Raw genomic sequence first — 18,192 nt, forward strand, 5'->3', positions numbered from 1 at the left:
CCTAATTGAGGGGGCAGTTATTTCCTCAATCCAAGGATGAGCTCAGATTCAAGGAAAGTCCTCCCAGCCTAACTCCACTGTGCCTTTACACCTCCCCTTCGCCCCTCCACCCCATCCTCCCTTTTCAGCCCTCCTGATCTCCCACCTTTGGGCCTCTCCCCACCTCTCCTCACTTCTCCAGATGTCTTCTTCCACGTCTCCCATCTTCTCTCTGTGTTATTTCACTCCTCTTCCATCTCAGGGCTTTACCCTCACCCCACCCCCAGTCTTTCCCCTTCTAGAGTACCTCCTCCACTCTGCTAGTGACTCCTTCTTGTAAGTTCCACACAATCATCCAACACAATTCTTTCCCCAGGCCTCCAGTTTCAGGAAGCCTCACCCCTCTTACTGCCCCCCCTTTATACCACCCCCGCAGCCCAGCCTTCTGTTTGCGTCAGAGTTAAGGGTGAGGTTCTCCCTCCCAACACACACACACACACACACACACACACACACACACACACACACACGACAAACCTTTCAGAAAAACCCAACCCAGAAGACCTGAAGCAGGTTGCAGTGGGGATGCAGGAGTCAGCCAGAACATCTGCAGGTGACGGATGACGAGAATAGAAAGACTGGAAAGGAGGTGCCCCAAGACCAGAGCCTGAATCACACAAGGAGGTGGGGGTAGAGGGAAATAACAGGACCATTAACCCAGCTGTAGAGGCTGGGACCCTCAGGCACCAGTGCCTTATCACAAGGCATAAGACCCAAGCAGGCTCTGACTCTTGTAGGGAGTGGAGCACAGGCCTGAGGGCAAAGACATGGAGATTGGGCTCATTCTGGAATCTCTGGTCCTTTTCCAGTTTTGCCTAGTTATCCAACATCAGCAACAAACAGGCCACTCCACAGAGGCGTGAGCCCCTCCCTAAGAGAAGAGGACTATATCAGTGCAGTCTCTGCACTGGCTCGGGGCAGCAATCCCACTGCCCAGTGTGACTATGCAGGTGCTTTTTTTCACCAGCTCTCTCCCTCTGCAGGGCAGCAGCCTCCCTGCCTGACCTGTGCCATGCCGGGACTTCTCCTCACTGACCTCCCTCAGTGGAGGCCGCTCTCCTCAAGGCCACCTGCCTGCAGCCATGCAGGCCTCTCTCAGCAAACCTGTCCCTTTCAGGCAGCTCTTCCTGCCTGCTTGTGTCTATGCAAGTGTCCTTTACTGTCCTGTCCCCTTTCCTAGTAAACCTGCCCTTTAAATACAGCTACAGTCTCTGTCTCATGGAGAAACTTGCCTGGGAAACTCACCACGTGTCGCTGAAAGGGGAGCTCTGGTAAAACCTTTCCCAGAGTGAACCCAAGGACCCCGCACTCCAAACCCACACTCCAAAAGGCAGTCCGCTTCTCCAGTGCCCCTCTCACTCCCAAGTTCTCCTCAACTTGGAGAAGGGGAGAGGCCAATAGAAGTTTGGACAGTCACTTTCCCCTTTCTTGAAGTGTTGTCTGTGTAGGCTGCATGGGGGCTCCTCCACATTCCCACTCCCCGAACTCCCTAGGCCATGAATGGCTGATCTCACCAGGCCTTCTCCCAGCACCAGCCCCGCCCGTCCGGAACGGGCTCTGAGAAAGGAGCGTCCTGTCTCTTTAAGAACACCATGTCCGCGCAGACCCAGCTCGGCGAGAACTGTACACTGGAAGCCGCGAGGAGGGAGCAGGCGGGCGGGGCTGGGTTTGTGAATGGAGCGGCGGCGGGGGAGGGCCGGAGGGGTGGCGGAGGCGGTTCCTGGCGCTGGGGCCCGACCATCAGGTCCAGGCGGAGCCGGGGTTCAGCGCACTCGCGGTCTCTCTCGCTCGCTCGCGCTCTCCCCGCAGCCCCCCCCCCGTGTCCACTCCCTGCTGCCTAAAGGTCTCCGGAAGCCTCACGTCTCAGGCTTAGCTGACACACCTCTCTCGCCACCCCCAGGGAATTGGGGTGAGGGGGGCGGATCCCTGTCCTTAAAACCCGCCGCCTAAGGCCTCCCAGGGACTGCGTTTTCAGCCGGAGTGACCCGAGACGCCGGGGAGCCACCGGTCTGGCTTCTACCCCACCCAGTCTCAGCGGTGGGGGGGTCGCTCCCGCCCCTCCCGCGCTTTCTGTCCTCCCCCACCCCCCAACGCAGAGCGTGGGCCTGGGCGTGGGCCTCGGTGCAGATGGCGTCCTGGCCCCAAAATAGCTCCACTCCGCCGCTCCCTCCTTCCCTTCGGTCAAAGTGGGTGAAGTGAGGATGGGCTGGGAGAGGTACGGGGGGTGCTGCACCTCCGAGGGGTCGACTCCCTGCGGAGAAGACCGGAAGCGCGTTCTGTAGGACCAGAGCGGGCAGGGAGAGGGAGGCCCGCATGCCATTCCTCCAGCCCCCTCTCGGAAGCCAAAAGAGTCAACTGGAAAAGCGCCCCCGACCCCTCAATTACAGACCTCTCAGGACGTAGGGAAGAGTCTTCTTGGTCCCCTGCCAGACCTCTCCACTCTTAGCGCTGGGGGATACCTTGAGTTCGCGGCTGTCCTGACTGCTGAGCCCCCTACCCTATTACATGCTCAGGGCTTAGAGATCCCTCCCTCTGCACTCCTCTCCGAATTCTGAACCGGGTCGGAGTCCATGCGGACCCGCAGTCCAACCCAACGCACAGGACTCCTGCCAAGTACCCTGCAGGGTTCAAAATGCCCAGCTCAGCCCCTTTCACAAAGACCCCCTAATAACCTGGTCTACAAAGATGACTCCATCTAGACCGTTCCCAGGTAGAGCCCCCAGATCTCTGCCAGTGTTCACACCGGCCTCCACATTCAGTTATGTTCACGATACCCAGCAGCGACCACCAGGACCACCTAAGTGCCCAGTAGCGTCTGCATGTATCATCTCCAAGGCAGCCTGACGCGTCTACACGGACTATCTCCTCAGTAGTCCAGCCGCGTGTGCTCGGGTCGCCCCCTCAGGAACCCAGGCGCATCCACACGGAGCCGAGCCCAGCCCGGGTCCACACGGGCCCCCCGCCCCGCCCCGTCCTCGCTTCCTACCTCCAACGCAAAGCAGAGACATGTCTCCGGGATTGCCGGCGGGCCGGCTCGTTCGGGTCTGTCTTAGTGGCCGCTGGGCCGGGGCATGGCGGGTGCTGCAGCCGGCGGTCGGCTCACGCCGGGACCCGGCCTCCGCCGCCGGCCATCTTGATTCAGCACCGGGGGCGCGGACAGCTCCTGACGTGGCGCTGATGTGGCGCTGGCGGGTGGAGCCCAGGGACGCCTGATGGGGCGGGGGCGCCGCGTGCCGGCAGGAAGGGGGGCGCGTTAAAGGGCCGCGGCCAGGTGGTGCCACTTGGCCCTGGGGTTCCTTGACCGGAGGGACAGAGGACGCCCCCAAGCAGATCCTTCTGGTTCTGCTTGTTTTCCTCTCTGCTTGAGTCACTAAATGGATGCTCTGGTTCTCTCTTCATTCAGCCTTTCTATTTCTCTGCCATGTCCTGTCTAGGTCTTTGTCTGTTGCACTCTAACTCACTCAGCTTGTGGATCTTTGCACACACTCAGATTGGATCACATCTTTCATGCCCACTTGTAACTGGAAAACCCTTAATCATCCACAAGGCCCAGTTTAAACATCCCCTCCTCCAAGAAGCCTTTCCTGACTCCCCCAAATTGAGCCTTTACTCTATCTTTTGGGACTGCCCAACCTCCACCTCTGCTTCTGGTTTTGGCTCTGATCGCGATACCGGCCCTGCGAACTATCCCTACCCATGCATATAGCCAGACAGTTCCATGTGAGTTGTTCCCTGCAAAACTGTATCTCCAGTGTCAAGAACAGTGTATGAAGCTAAGTCCCACAGAGTCCCCAGCCCCTGGCACATGTGAAGTAGCTTCATGAAGATAACGTACATGGAGTTAGTTGTGAGAGAGGCTTTTTTAAAAACCCAACTCTGTCTCTAATCATGGACATGTAAGTCACATGATCTGTCCTGTACCTTGGCTTCCCTGCCTGTAGAATGGAGAGTATAATAGGGCCTATGCTCAAAGTTCCAAGAGATAGTGCATAAATTAACACCTAATAGGTGTAAACATCTCTAATTTTATGACTTGATTTCATTATATTTAGGGATGATTTTCTGAACAGAATCTCTTAGCTTTTAAATAAGCTTTATTTACTTTGGAAAAATTGTAGATAAACAGAAAAGTTGTAAGGGGTACAGAGCTGTAAAAGGTTCACAGTGTCCCTGTAAGCCTTTTGCCCATCTTCCCCTAATAGTAATATCTTACACGTGGCTACTAGGTACATATATCAAAATTAAAACATTAACTTTAGCATTTACTATTAACTAAGTTACAGCGTTTATATTTCACCAGTTTTTCCACCAATGGTTCTCTCTCTGGTCCACGAACCTACATTGCATTTAGTCTCCTTGATCGCTGGCCTATGACTTTCTTAGTCTTTATTTATTTTTAATAACCTTAACGCTTTTGAAAAGCCCTGATCAGATATTTTATAGAAAGATTTTTGGTTTGCGTTTGACTACTTTTTTTTTTTATCATTAGACTTGGGTTATGGGCATTGGGAGGATGATCACAGAGATGGGATTCCTACCTCATCACATCCTATCAGAGGTTTCTGATGTTCATTCACATCAAAGGTGATGTTGATTTTTATCACCTGAGTAAAGTGGCATCTGCCAGGTTTTTTCCTGTCAAATCCTATTCCTCTTATCCCCTACTCTGTTCTTTGTAACCCAATCACTAAGCCCAGTCCATCCTCATGGAAAGGGATGATGCTCTAGCCCATGGAGTGGAATATCTAGGAAGCTCTTACTTTTAGATCCCTTTTTATATTGCTGTAAAATATAAATAACATAATTGATTATCTTAATCAATTTAATGGCATTTAGTACATTCATGATATTGTGCAAACCGCCACTTTTATCCAGTTCCAGAACATTTCTGTCACCCCAAAAGGAAACCCCATCTCCATACATTTTCTTTCTCCCAGCCAGCTCCTGGCAACCAGTAATCTGCCTTTTGTCTCTATAGATTTAATTTTTAAAAAATCATTTATTTATTTATGTATACAAGAACTGAGTTACAGGCCAGAGGTGCAGGGAGTGAGAGGATTCACCAGATACAGAGTGGGGAACAGAACAGGCAGATCTACTGAAATACACTGTTGAGGGGAGCAGTGAGCAAGACAGGAGAGGTCTGCTGCGCCATGTGGGTATCTCCCTGGCCAGGATCAAACTCCTGCTTCAGAGGCTGCAGACAGGTTCACAGAGCTGTGCTTAACCCCTTGCGCCACCAGGGAGGCCCCTGGATTTAATTTTAAACTCTAAGACTTGATCTTCTTTTCCTGTGTAGAGCATACACTGTAATGTAATTAAGAACGAGCCACAGCATCATAACGATATTCTCAAAGCGTCTTCTAAATTAAAATTTTGTCAATGACAGTGAAGTCTTGATTTCTCTTAGAACTGATCTAGGAGTGTGGAATGAGATAAGTGCAATTGCATATATTTTTCCATGTGGAAAAGGAAAAAAGGTATTGTTCCAATACCTTTTTTTTAAAAAGATTTATTCACTTATTTATACAAGAACCGGGGTACAGGCAAGATGCGCGGGAGGGTGAGAGGATTCACCAGAGACAGAACGGGGAACAGAACAGGCAGACTGACCGAAATACACTGCTGAGGGGAGCAGCGGGCGAGACAGGAGAGGTCTGCTTTGTTATGTGGGACCCTCGCCCGCCGGCCAGGATTGAACCGGTGCTGCAGAGGCTGCGCACAGCTTCACAGCGCTGCGCTCAACTGCCTGCGCCACCAGGGGAGGCCCTGTTCCAATACCTTTTAATGAAACTGTCACAAGGCAAGTTTTCACACGTGTGGACTCAATGGTTGGGCAGAGACCAGTCAGAATGTACACAGTGCTGCTGATGTCTCTTCCAGGGTTCTGCCTCTCTACTATTCTGGAGCCATCTATCCCTGTCACTAAGTTTTATACTCGGATACTTTTATCTGTGATATTAGCTAGTGATGTCACTCATCAAATCATGTTCTCTGTCTTCAGGAGCATCTGCGTTATTCTTCACTTTTCTCTCAGCTTGTTGGTTTCCATGGGGAGAGCCAGTTGGGACTTTGATTGCGTTGAATCTATAAACCAAATGGTTAGAATCACCACCTTTTGTGATACTGAATCTTCAAAGTATAAAGACAATGAACATTTCCATTTGCTTATTTTTCAATAAAGCTTCCAACTTCCTCCATAAAACTCATGTACATTTTTGTTTTTGAGATTTATTTCTAGATGTTCTATACATTTTATGTTACAGATAAATGACCTTTTGGGGGATTACCTTTTTTAAAAAAACCTGTTAGCTTCAGGACTACAGAGTGCATTTGGCTCTAGCATCTAAGGCGTATTCTCTGTGTTTACAATTCCAATAAGATACCTGCAGATTCTTTGTGGTTTTAATTGTATACAACTATGCCATCCGCAAATTAACATACTTTCATTTCTTCTTTTCCTGTCCTTAACATTTCATTTCTTTTTCTTGCCTTAATGTGAAAGTCAAGATCTTCAGTGCAATTTCAGTACCAAAGCTTGGCTCATTTCAAAGCTATTTATTCGAGCTGTCGCAAATAAATAAATAAATAATTTAAGCCATCCTTACCGTATCCCCTTATCTTAAAGAGAACATTTCAATATGTATCATTAAATATGAAATCTGCTGTAGGTTTCAAAAGAAAATCTAGTGAAGGAGATTCATGTCTATTTCTGGTTTGCTAAGATTTTTTTTTTTACCACAAAGGGATGGGGAGTTTTAGGAAACGCATTTCCTTCACCAATATAACTTTTGACCTTCAGTCTGTTCTTGTGAATTATATTCTCCCAACACGTTCAGTATGCATTGGTCTCTTCTGTTGTCTGTCTCTCTTGCCCACACCTCATCTTTCTCTTTCTTCCAAAGCCCCTGATTAATTTATCACTCAGATCCAATTAATTTTTAAGCTCTGGGGCCCCATTTTGCTCCCAACAGAGCTAGGCTCATTCCAAATCTATTTATTTGAGCAGTCTCAAATAAATAGATTTATTTATTAATAAAGTCACACTCCTCCCCCTCATCTTTCTCTTCCCTGTCTTCTCTGCAGCTCCCTCTTCCCCTGACTTTTCACATGGTGCATCATCCCTCTTAGAAACTCTCTCAGACTCTGGCTCTGTCTTTTCTCTCTTGGCTTCTGATGTCTCACTCTCTCTCCACCATCTAATGACACCTACAGAAAAGAAAATAATTGAAAGAGAGGTAACAGGAGAGGGTGCACGGACTGGTGTAAAGCACAACCTGCACAAACACCAGGAGAGCAGCCCCCCGCAGCCGCCACAACCACGGCACAGCCAGCCGTCCTGGCCATCCCTAGGGGCCCTGCTCTGATCAAAATCAGCCCATCCCCTATGCCCAGAGCAACTATGAAAAATCTGGCACTAAGTGAGAAAGTTTCCCTTCACAGCATCTGCTGAACTCAAGCTTTTAATGGGGAAGGGGCAGAGCTTCTTCTAGAAGCCCCAACCCAGGGGAACCTTCTAAAAAATCCCTTTTTTCCTAAGTACAATGATGTTTCTGGTGCGGTGTGAAACTCCGTGGAGGGGGTGGGTATGAGTCAGATGCTAATCAATTTGTTCAGCAAACATTTGTTGGCGCCGTCTGGATGCTGGAACACTCCTCATCAGGTTCCACCGAGTGACATGGCCTAGCGTGAGGGTTAGAAACAAACAAGCACACAGGGAAGAAACTAAGGAAAAGGAGGAAAACAGGGAGGGCGCCACGGAAGAGAGGAATGGTGAAGGAGTGGGGAACTGCCACCCGGTGAATCAACGCATAAGCTGACGCCCAACGGAAGAGAAGGAGCAAGGCGTGGGGAGGAGAGCGTGGAGGTAGGGGTGTTCAAGGCAGATGACAGAGCAGGTACAAAGGCCCTGGGGTGACGCTCATACCTGATGTGTTGGAGGAATACTGAGGAGGCAGGTGTAGCTGGTACAGTGTGGGAGAGAGGGTATGTGGGCTGGGCTGTGAGGAGTCTTGGAATATAGGGAAGGGTCTGGGATTTAATCTGAGATACACAGTGTGAGGAGAGGGGGTTGCTCCCTGGCCGGGGATTGAACTTGTGCTGCAGAGGCTTCATAGTGCTGTGCTTAACCCCTTGTGCCACCAGGGAGGCCCAGGGATAGGATTTTATTTTGGGTTTTAAGAGTCCCTTTGAGGGCCTCCCCGGTGGCGCAGCGGTTGAGTGCTGGGTTGCGAAGCTGCCCAGGGCCTCTGCGGCGCCGGTTGGATCCCCGGCTGCTCCCCGGCCACCGGAGGAGGGTCCCACATGGCGCGCAGACCTCTCCTGCCGCCCGCTGCTCCCCTCAGCAGTGTACTTCGGTCCTTCTGCCTGTTCTGCTCCCTGCTCTGGCTCTGGTGAATTCGCTCACCCTCCCGTGCTTCTGACTGTACCCAGTGCATGTATAAACAAAACAAACAAACAAATAAAATAAATAAATTAATTAAAAAAAAAAAAAGAGTTCCTTTGAGGCTGCCCAAGGAGCAAGATGATCTGGGGCAGCCATGTAGGTGGCAGGAGTCTAGGGCAGCATCACGTGAGAATGCAGGGAAGGTTCTGATCCATTCTGGAGCCTGTGCCTGGAGGACCTACCCACGGACTGGACATGCAGGTAAAGAAGGAGAAGTGACAAGTATAAGCCCAGCTGGGTGTTGGTGGAGCCATCAAAAGGATGGGGGTTCTCAGGATGAGAAACTGAGAGCTGTGCTTGGAACCTGATGAGTTCGAGAAGCCTACCAGGCACCCACTGACAACACCAGGGCAGTGTATGAAGTCTGAAGTTCAGGGGAGAGGTCGGCTGGTGATAAAAATGGATAGACATCAACATGGGATGGGATGTTGTCACAGTATAGACAGAGGTAAAGGCCCCCCTGACTTCCATGTCTGAAACCACATCAAGCCTGGACATCATCAAAGCCTCCACATGCTTGTCCACTCCCAATCCCAGTCCCTATTATCAGGGCAGCAAGTACTGGGATATGCAGGGAACATGGAATTCCGAGCCCTGCAGACGGCCATACATTCTTTTTTTTTTTTTTTTAAAGATTTATTTATTTATTTTATTATTATTATTATTATTTTTTATACAAGCACTGGGTACAGTCAGAAGCGGGGGAGGGTGAGAGAATTCACCGGAACCAGAGTGGGGAGCAGAGCAGGCAGAAGGACCAAAGTACACTGCTGAGGGGAGCAGCGGGCGGCAGGAGAGGTCTGCGCGCCATGTGGGACCCTCCTCCGGTGGCCGGGGAGCAGCCGGGGATCGAACCGGCGCCGCAGAGGCTGCAGGCAGCTTCGCAATCCAGCGCTCAACCGCTGCGCCACCGGGGAGGCCCGGCCATACATTCTTGTCTTCTCCCCGCAACAGTTCTGTCAGCGATGGCCTTGCCCTGGGTACTGGAGCAGGATGGGAAGGGGAGTACTGATGGAGAAGGAGACCGGATCCTGTGTTTAAGGTTCTCAAAATTGGAAAAGGGAGGAGTACCCCACATGGTCCCTGAGGGGACCATGCTGGCAATGTGCTGAGTGCCTGACATATGCTATTTCCCTTAACCCTCTGCAACCTGAGGAAGGAGCAATATTGCGCTCATTTTATGGATAGGAAGACTGAGTTCCTGAGAGGTTGGAGGAACAAGGTTGAGCTATAAAGTAAGGTTGGACCAGCTTTCCGCATTACTCTTTTCTGCAACAAATATTTTCATGTAATCATTCATTCAAAAACACATCCTGGATCCCTACCCCTGGCCATGCCATGTCCAAGGTCACGGGTCCTGCTTGGGGTCAGGGATGGGGATAGTGTGGGACAACTGAAGCCAATCTCTAATGTCAGGGCTGGGCAACTGTAGGGAGAGGGACAGGTGGGGAGCTCCAATTGGGATGCTGGAAAGAGGGAAAGAAGGAAAGCTGGAGAGTGAGGAGGCCTTGCTAAGAACAGCAGGCACTAGGAGAAGGGACATCCCTGGCAGCGGGCTTGAGAAAACAAATGCTCTGCTCCTCATGGACTTGCGTGGCCCTCAGGCCAGCGGTAACAAAGCAAAATTGATGAGAGCAATCTTGGTTTACTGGCCATTATATGGGGGTTAAAAAAATAATTGTTTCCCGGAGAATTCACAGGAGGAGGGCAACTCTGACTCCTTGCAAGTTCTAGACCCTGACCAGCAAGGCTGTAGAGTGGGAGTTGTCCTCTTTACAGGGAAAGGGAAGGATTGGCCTGGGGAAGGTCAATTTTAAAAAGGTATTCGATTGATCAGGAGAGTGAGGCAGGGTGGGATATTTAATTTGGCAAAGAGACAGAGTAGGTTCAGGCAGGGTGGGGGGTGGAGCTCTAGGCTTGAAGGCGGGTCTCAGTCTGAAGTCTCCAGGGCAACCAGCAGGGGGAAGCACTGAGCCAATGGGCACCTCCAGGACTGGGGGCCCACGGGAGGGGTGTTTTTTTGTTTTGGGTTTTTTGGGTTTTTTTTAAGATTTATTTATTTATGCATTCAAGAACCTGGGTACAGACCAGATGTGCAGGGGCAGGGTGAGAGGACTCACCAGAGACAGAGTGGGGAACAGAACAGGCAGACTGAAATACACTGCTGAGGGGAGCAGCGGGCGAGACAGGAGAGGTCTGCTGCACCATGTGGGTATCTCCGCAGGCAGCCAGGATCGAACCCGCACTGCAGAGGCTGCAGACAGCTTCACAGTGCTGTGCTCAACCGCCTGTACCACCAGGGAGGTCCTTTTTTTATTTTTTTAAAAGATGTTGGAGGGGTGTTGATTAAGATTGTCCTACATGCTGGGCCAGGATTTGGAACAAGACAGCACTTAACCCCTGCATTCCATTCACTGGTTCCTATTTCCCCAAGTTCCCTACAATGATAGTTAAAAAAAAAAAACAGCAAAAATGTAATGGCTCCATCTGAACAACTATTGAGCTTTCATGTGTCCATTACTTCTGCACCTGCTCCCTGCGGTATATATAATGTTCCCATTTCACAGATGAGAAAACTGAGATATAAAGGAAAGATACTGGGAACCAGAGTGGTGCTACATTCTGAGAATACCAGGAGCATGTGGCCCTTATCTAACATTGGGTCACTAGCTCAGAAGAGGGGTTAGTGGGAACCCCAAATGTCTGCCCTCTGCGGTTTCCAGGTCCCTGCTGCCATCACTGCCAAGCACCCCAAGATTCCCCAGATTAGGGCTGCTCCTTTATTCATGACTTTATTTATGCTCCTTTATTCAAGCCCTGCTTCCCTGCTCCAGACCGGCTGGAGACCCCATGGCCTAAAATCCAGCCTGAAGGGCAAGGGATTAAGAACATTTGACATGGGGCTTGGTTAATGTCACCTTTGACAGGTGGGAGATGGAAGATCAGAGATCAAAGCCATTTTCCCAAACTGCCCAGGCAGTATGTAGAATTTAAACCCAGAGCTCTAGACTGTCATGCCTCTTGGCCTACCATTAAGACACTGTCAGGCAGGGTTGTCTCAGCATCTTGGGTTCCCGGGGCTGCTAAGCACTCTGAGGTGCTATGTAAATGTTTGTGAACCAAACACAAACAAACTTTGGCTCCTGGGGAACTATAAACTCAAAATAAATTGAACTTTAACTATGTTCAGGGATAGGATGTCAACTTTACAGTCTTACATTGTTTAACAGCCGTTGAGTCGATGATGGACTGCGTCTATGACGGTGGCCCTGGTAGGCTGTATTGTCTAGCTTAGGTGCATAGTAGACAGTATCATTTAGATTTGCGTGAAATCACCTAGTGATTGCTCAATGTATCCCAATACATTTTTCATTGTATCCCAATCATTAGGTGATGCATGATTGTGCTGGGGTTGAAGTGGGGTTGGATATAGTCTCTCTGGGAAGCCACCAGCTGTGTATCCAAGAGTAACCTGTAGCCAGTGACGTTCCAAAGTAAAATGATCAATTCCAAGAATAATTAACTGGATGAGCATCAAATCAAGGCTAAATGGTTAAATTGATCTGAGACCCTAAAATACAAAAGAGAAAAAAAATCTTCTCATTGAGGCATGTGTTTACAGACACAATTTGTCTGACACAGCCTGAGCAAGCAGAAACAAACGACCTTGAGCTGAGCACCAAGGCTGGCTAGAGACTGAGAATGGAGAGGAGGAGGGGGCTACCCAGGGGCAGGGACCCACCAACAGAAATTCAAAACTCTGGTTACCTGGAGAAAAGCCTATTCGTATTTCATGTATTAAGTGTCCTGTGACTACCAATGAGCTCCAGTCAAGTTCACATTACTTTGCCCCAACCTAATCTTTAGCTAATAAATGTCAACTCCTTTGGTTTCAAAATTAATCTTGGTCCCCAAAATCAAAATGCCTCATTTCTGCTGTTAGCGGAGGAGGTAGATTTGAGTTTATCACCTATCTCCTTGCCAATCAACTTGCAAAGAAAGCTGATTTTTTCTTCTCAAATACCTGTTGTCATTAAGTGATATATGAACATCAGGTAGAGGCCCCATTCCTCAGTAACACATCTGCTGGGACTGGTTCACACTCTGCATGGTTTTTTTTAAAGATTTATTTATTTACGCATACAAGAGCTGGGGTACAGGCCAGAGGTGTGGGGGGTGAGAGGATTCACTAGAGACAGAGTGGGGAACAGAACAGGCAGACTGACTGAAATACACTGCTGAGGGGAGCAGCGGGCACGGCAGGAGAGGTCTGCTGTGCCATGTGGATAGCTCCCTGGCTGGCAGGGGACCAAACTCACGCTGCAGAGGCTGTGGATAGCTTCAAATTGCTGTGCTTAACCCCTTCTGCCACCAAGGAGGCCCTCTGCATGTTTTAACTCATTTAATCCCTTCTACGTGGGAGGCTGTTATGATATGAGTTCTAATGATGGGGAAACTAAGGCTCTAAGCAGTCAGGAGTTCACACTGTTGAGAAGGACACAGCTGAAATTTGAACAACACAAGCTATACCCATATGTTTGCTATGCTGGGTTTCATAGTGAGGTCATTAAAGAGATGGGAGATACAGGGACAATGATGACCATTTGACTTGGTTGGAGTCTGGATGTCAGGACATAGTGCTGCCTTGGGGGTTCACATTTGAATAGGAGTTGGTAACCTGGTCAAGAGTTCAACCCCCGGCCAGGGAGCAACCCACATTGCACAGCAGACCTCTTCTGACTCGCCCGCTACTCCCCTCAGTAGTGCATTTCAGTCAAATCTGCCTGTTCTGTTCCCCACTCTGTCTCTGGTGACTCCTCTCACCCTCAACAACTCTGGCCTGTACCCCAGTTCTTGTATGCATAAATAAATAAATCTTAAAAAAAAAAAAAGATCCATCTTGGTCCTCTCCACACCCCCACCCCCAAGACTTTGAGTCACCGAGGTGGGTCACTTTGTACTGCAGATTAGGGCACCAGGATGAACTGCAACTCTGTCCCTAATCATGGCCCTGCGGACACTGCTGATTGGACTAGGATAAGTGTAACCAACCTGCCAGGCTCTCATAGAACACATAGAAACAGTGAAAGGATACCTTCTAAAATTCTGTCCACAAGGACCTTCTAACACAGTAATTGGCCCCCAATTACTCCCCCTGTCCTGCACCTCTGTTTGTTTTCTGCTCCCGGGATGTCTTTAATTCCTCAGCTGCTGGCCTTTGCACATGCTTTTTCCTACTGTCTGAAACACCCCTTCCTTTCTGTTCTCCAGGATAAGCTACTTTCTTTGCTGTTCTCAGTGCCCCTTCCTCTAGGAAGCCTTCCCTGACTCCCCATCCTGAGACCAGTTCCTTTGGACCCTTGGCATCCTGTGTTCTCATCATAACAGCTTTCTTGTCTATTTCCCAACCAAGCAGCAAGTTCCTACAAAGCCAGAGTAGAATATCAGCAAACATCTTCCTCATTGCCTGGCATTTGGTAGGTGCTCAAGAAATGTATGTACAGTGGAATAATTAACAAATGAATCTTGTATCAAAAATTATGGAGCCCTTGGTCCTCTTGAACACACTGAGCTAGAAGCTCCAGAAAACAGAACCAGGACTTGCAGGATCCAGTGCACAGTGGGCACCCAACTCTTTAAAATGTTTATAATGACAAGTTATATGTCATAAGAATTTTGCCACAGTCACGCATTAATAAAATTTTAGTCAACAGTGCCTCCCCGGTGGCGCAAGGGGTTAAGCACCGCACTGTGAAGCAATTCACAGCCTCTGCAACACGAGTTCAATCCCCAGCCGTTCAGGGAGAAACCCACATGGCGAGGCAGACCTCTCCTGTCTCGCCTGCTGCTCCCCTCAGCAGTGTTTTTCAGTCAATCTTCCTGTTCTGTTCCCCACTCTGTCTCTCGTGGATCCTCTCACCCCCTGCATCTCTGGCCTGTACCCCAGCTCTTGTATGCATAAATAAATAAATCTTTAAAAAAAAATTTAGTCAACAGACCATATAGATGATGGTGGTCCCAATAGGCTACACCACCAAGCCTAGGTATGTAGTAGACTGTACTATCTAGGGTTGTGTAATTACACTCTGACACTCGTGTAGTGACAAAATAACCTAATGACACTTTTTTCAGAATGTATCTCCATTGCTCAGTGATGCATGACTATATATAAAAAAAAAAAAAAAAACTGGTAACAGGGAATACTATCTAGCCATGAAAAAGGAACAAGCACATGATTCTCACTGAAATGAGAAAAACAGGAAAAGCATGTTCAAGAGTCTATTCATTCTGTGATCCCATTTATGTGACGTTCAAAATCAGGTCAACATTACCTATAGGAACAGAAGTCAGGGTAGTGATCACCTTGCGGGAGGAGATAATCAACTGGAGGCTCCCATGAACCAGCAGGAGCTAGGAAATCTTGACCCGAGGGTCATCACCCTCATCAAGCTCCACTCCTGACATTGTGAACTTGGCCATGCCCATGTTAAACCTCAACAAAATGGCTAATAAGGGAGAATTGCCAGGGGGAGATGAAACTGGTCTGAAAGTTTTCAGGGCCCAGGGTTTTGTCTCCCCCACAAATATCATCACCTGACTCCTCTGGGGACTGCAAACAGACATGGAGCTTGATGTGAACACAGGCAGGAGGGCTGTGATCTGAGTCCAAAGTTGGGATTTCAAAAATGGTCCTCAGGCTTTGCCGCATCTACTGCGAGAATGAAGACCATTCTCAGCAATCAGACTGTCAACATTCCAGAAAATGTTGACATCTCCCTGAAGGGTCGCACTGTTATTGTGAAGGGCCCCAGAGGCACCCTGCGGAGGGACTTCAATCACATCAATGTCGAACTCAGTCTGCTTGGGAAGAAAAAGAAGAGGCTCCAGGTTGACAAATGGTGGGGAAATAGAAAGGAACTGGCTACTGTTCGCACTATCTGTAGTCATGTACAGAACATGATCAAGGGTGTTACACTGGGCTTCCGTTTTAAGATGAGGTCTGTGTATGCTCACTTCCCTATCAACGTTGTTATTCAGGAGAATGGGTCTCTTGTTGAAATCCGAAATTTCTTGGGCTAAAAATACATTCGCAGGGTTCAGATGAGACAAGGTGTTGCTTGTTTAGTATCTCAAGCCCAGAAAGATGAGTTGATTCTTGAAGGAAACAACATTGAACTTGTATCAAATTCAGCTGCTTTGATTCAGCAAGGCACGACAGTTAAAAACAAAGACATCAGGAAATTTTTGGATGGTATCTATGTTTCTGAAAAAGGAACAGGTCAGCAAGCTGATGAATAAGATTTAAGTTGTCCAGCTACAGAGCAGCAAGATAATGGATGATTTCATAGACCTATTTGTGATACATCTTTAAGATGCAATAATAAAAGTCATCATTGGTTTGGGACTTTTTTTTTCCTTAAGCTGATTATCCTTTCAAACTTTTAAGCAAATAAACAGTTCAAGTCAGTTCTAGTGTGCTAAGAAAAGTAACAAGAAACAGTTTTACAGAAGGACTTTACAGAGAAAAGGCTTGAATCTGATTTCCAAAGGAATATCAAGGGTGTTACAGGCAAGAGGAATATAGTAACAGTGTCAGATGACTTGAAATTGTTAATTGGATATAGAAATTTAGAAATTTTATAGTGATCTAAAATTGAATGTTGTGAGTCATTCACTTGTCTATACCAGTAACTTTTTGTGAAAAGGCAACTGAGAAATAGAACAAAGTGTTTTGGTAAGAGTTGGAATATTGAGTTTATAATAAACATGGTTTCAGTGCTCCAGGATCCTCTCAATCTTAAATCTTTGACTTGTTTTAGGCATTTATTTCAGCATCCTAGTCCCTCATAATTTTAAATTAAGAAAAAATAGATAACAATCACTTGGAACATGTATGTTTTAGTGAGACATTAAGCCAAATAAATAGGGTTTTTCTATATTAAAGAGTTAATCTTTGGTTTGAAAATGGTTAAATTTTTGATATGTAAATTAAACACTGTAGTGTTTAAAATTGAAAAAAAAAATGGTCCTCAGACCAGGAAAAATTGAAATATAATGGTGTTTGGGATATTACTGGGGCAGTGAAACTCAAGAGAGGGAGGGATGGCTGTGATAAGGAGCCTCTCTTTTGACTGAAGAGCTCATGCCCACATAGGGGATTTTAGAACTGCTGGTTTGCACTGGAGAGTGGAGTGTACATAATCAGTGTGCAGCATGGAAGGCTACCCCTGGAGAGCTACAGGAGTCAGACAGATCTGTGATTGAATGCTGGAAGAGCTGACTGATGTTGGCTAATACAGAAGCTGTACTGCTAGAAAGCAGCCAAGCTTAGGGCTGGAGGGTGAAATACTCTGCACCCCCAATAGTGGTATCTGAGGACAGCAGTCATAGTGACTACCAGCCTAGTGATTGTTGGTTTGAGCCTGTGATTCCCTAATATGAGCAGCTGGAGCCTGAACCAGTGGGGAAGAATAAATTAGAGGAACTGGAATTGAATGGTAAAAAGTTTTTTGTGTGTGTCTCCATAAGAGGAGTCTCTCTTCTCTACAGTTGACTGTTGTATTATGCAAAACACTGTCTTACTGTTGCCCTGGGCTAAAGCTGAGATAACACCCATGTAAGTTGTATGTTATTCATGACCAGTTTAAAACACTGGGTCCCAGAGGCTGTAAGTAGTACCTCAAGGCAAAACTCTGTACCTGAAAGTAGGGAACAGGGAACAGATTCATTCACAACTTTATCCCCTGGCACCGCAGTCCCCTCCTGATGTTACAAACATTGAGAAGATCAAGAGGTGTGCAAGGAAATAAGTCTTTTGTGGACAGCAGAGCAAAATTTGAGAGACACACACCCCTCATTGCCTGTGATCATAAGCGAGACAGTGGCCTGTCTGCAGTGTGAGCCCACAGTTCTCAGACCACTCACTCTATTCCTGCCTGTACTACTTGTCGCAAAACTGGATCACAGCTGAGAAATTGATCTGGGAAGGAATCTGTAGATTCTCTCATACACACACCCAATCCATGCATCCAAAATATCTTAGGAGACTTGTAGCAACCTCTTGGGACCTTCTCCCCCAACTCTTACCTCTTTCCACTTTTTGGCTCTAGAGGTGTGGTCATCTAAACAGGTGCCAGTCTATAAAGTAACAGATGCCTATGGATCCTGGGCAAAAAAACTCTAAGACTATACCCCCCAATCTGTGATGTTAATGCAAGGCCAAGAAAAGGAAAGAAAGCTCTTTATCTCAACCTATAAAAACTGAAAATGAAGACATAGAGGAATATACCACAAATAATGGAACACACAAACACCCAGAGGAATCTAAATCCATCAGAACTGTGTAATTTATCTAATTAAGAGTTTAAAGCTACAGTAATAACTATATTGAAATAAGAAAAATAATTGACAGAAAATAGCAGGATTGCAACAAAGAAAACATATGAGGAAGCTTCAAAAAGAAATTAAAGTATTCTATAGCTGAATTTAAAATTACAATAAAGGGACTCAATAGTAGATAAACAAATGATGGAGACAGAATCAGCAAGCTTGAAGACACCACTGTGGAAAATACATAAACAGACCAGCAAAGGAAAAGAGAATTAAAAAGAATAAAAATGGTATAAGAGCTCTTTGAGACAATATGAAAAGAAACACTATCCAGATCATGGAGGTCCCAGAGGAGAAGAGAGAGGAGATAGAAAATT

The 18,192-nt window shown here is 47.5% G+C and overlaps 1 pseudogene; it reads left to right on the top strand.

Moving 5' to 3' along the window:
* Positions 1 to 15,205: 15,205 nt before the first annotated feature.
* LOC119240040 (60S ribosomal protein L9-like) lies at positions 15,206 to 15,799 on the top strand (annotated as a pseudogene).
* Positions 15,800 to 18,192: the final 2,393 nt, after the last annotated feature.

This window comes from Talpa occidentalis, unplaced genomic scaffold (genome assembly GCF_014898055.3).
Source record: "Talpa occidentalis isolate TD23 unplaced genomic scaffold, MPIMG_talOcc4v2.1 talOcc4.12, whole genome shotgun sequence".
Lineage (NCBI taxonomy): Eukaryota > Metazoa > Chordata > Mammalia > Eulipotyphla > Talpidae > Talpa > Talpa occidentalis.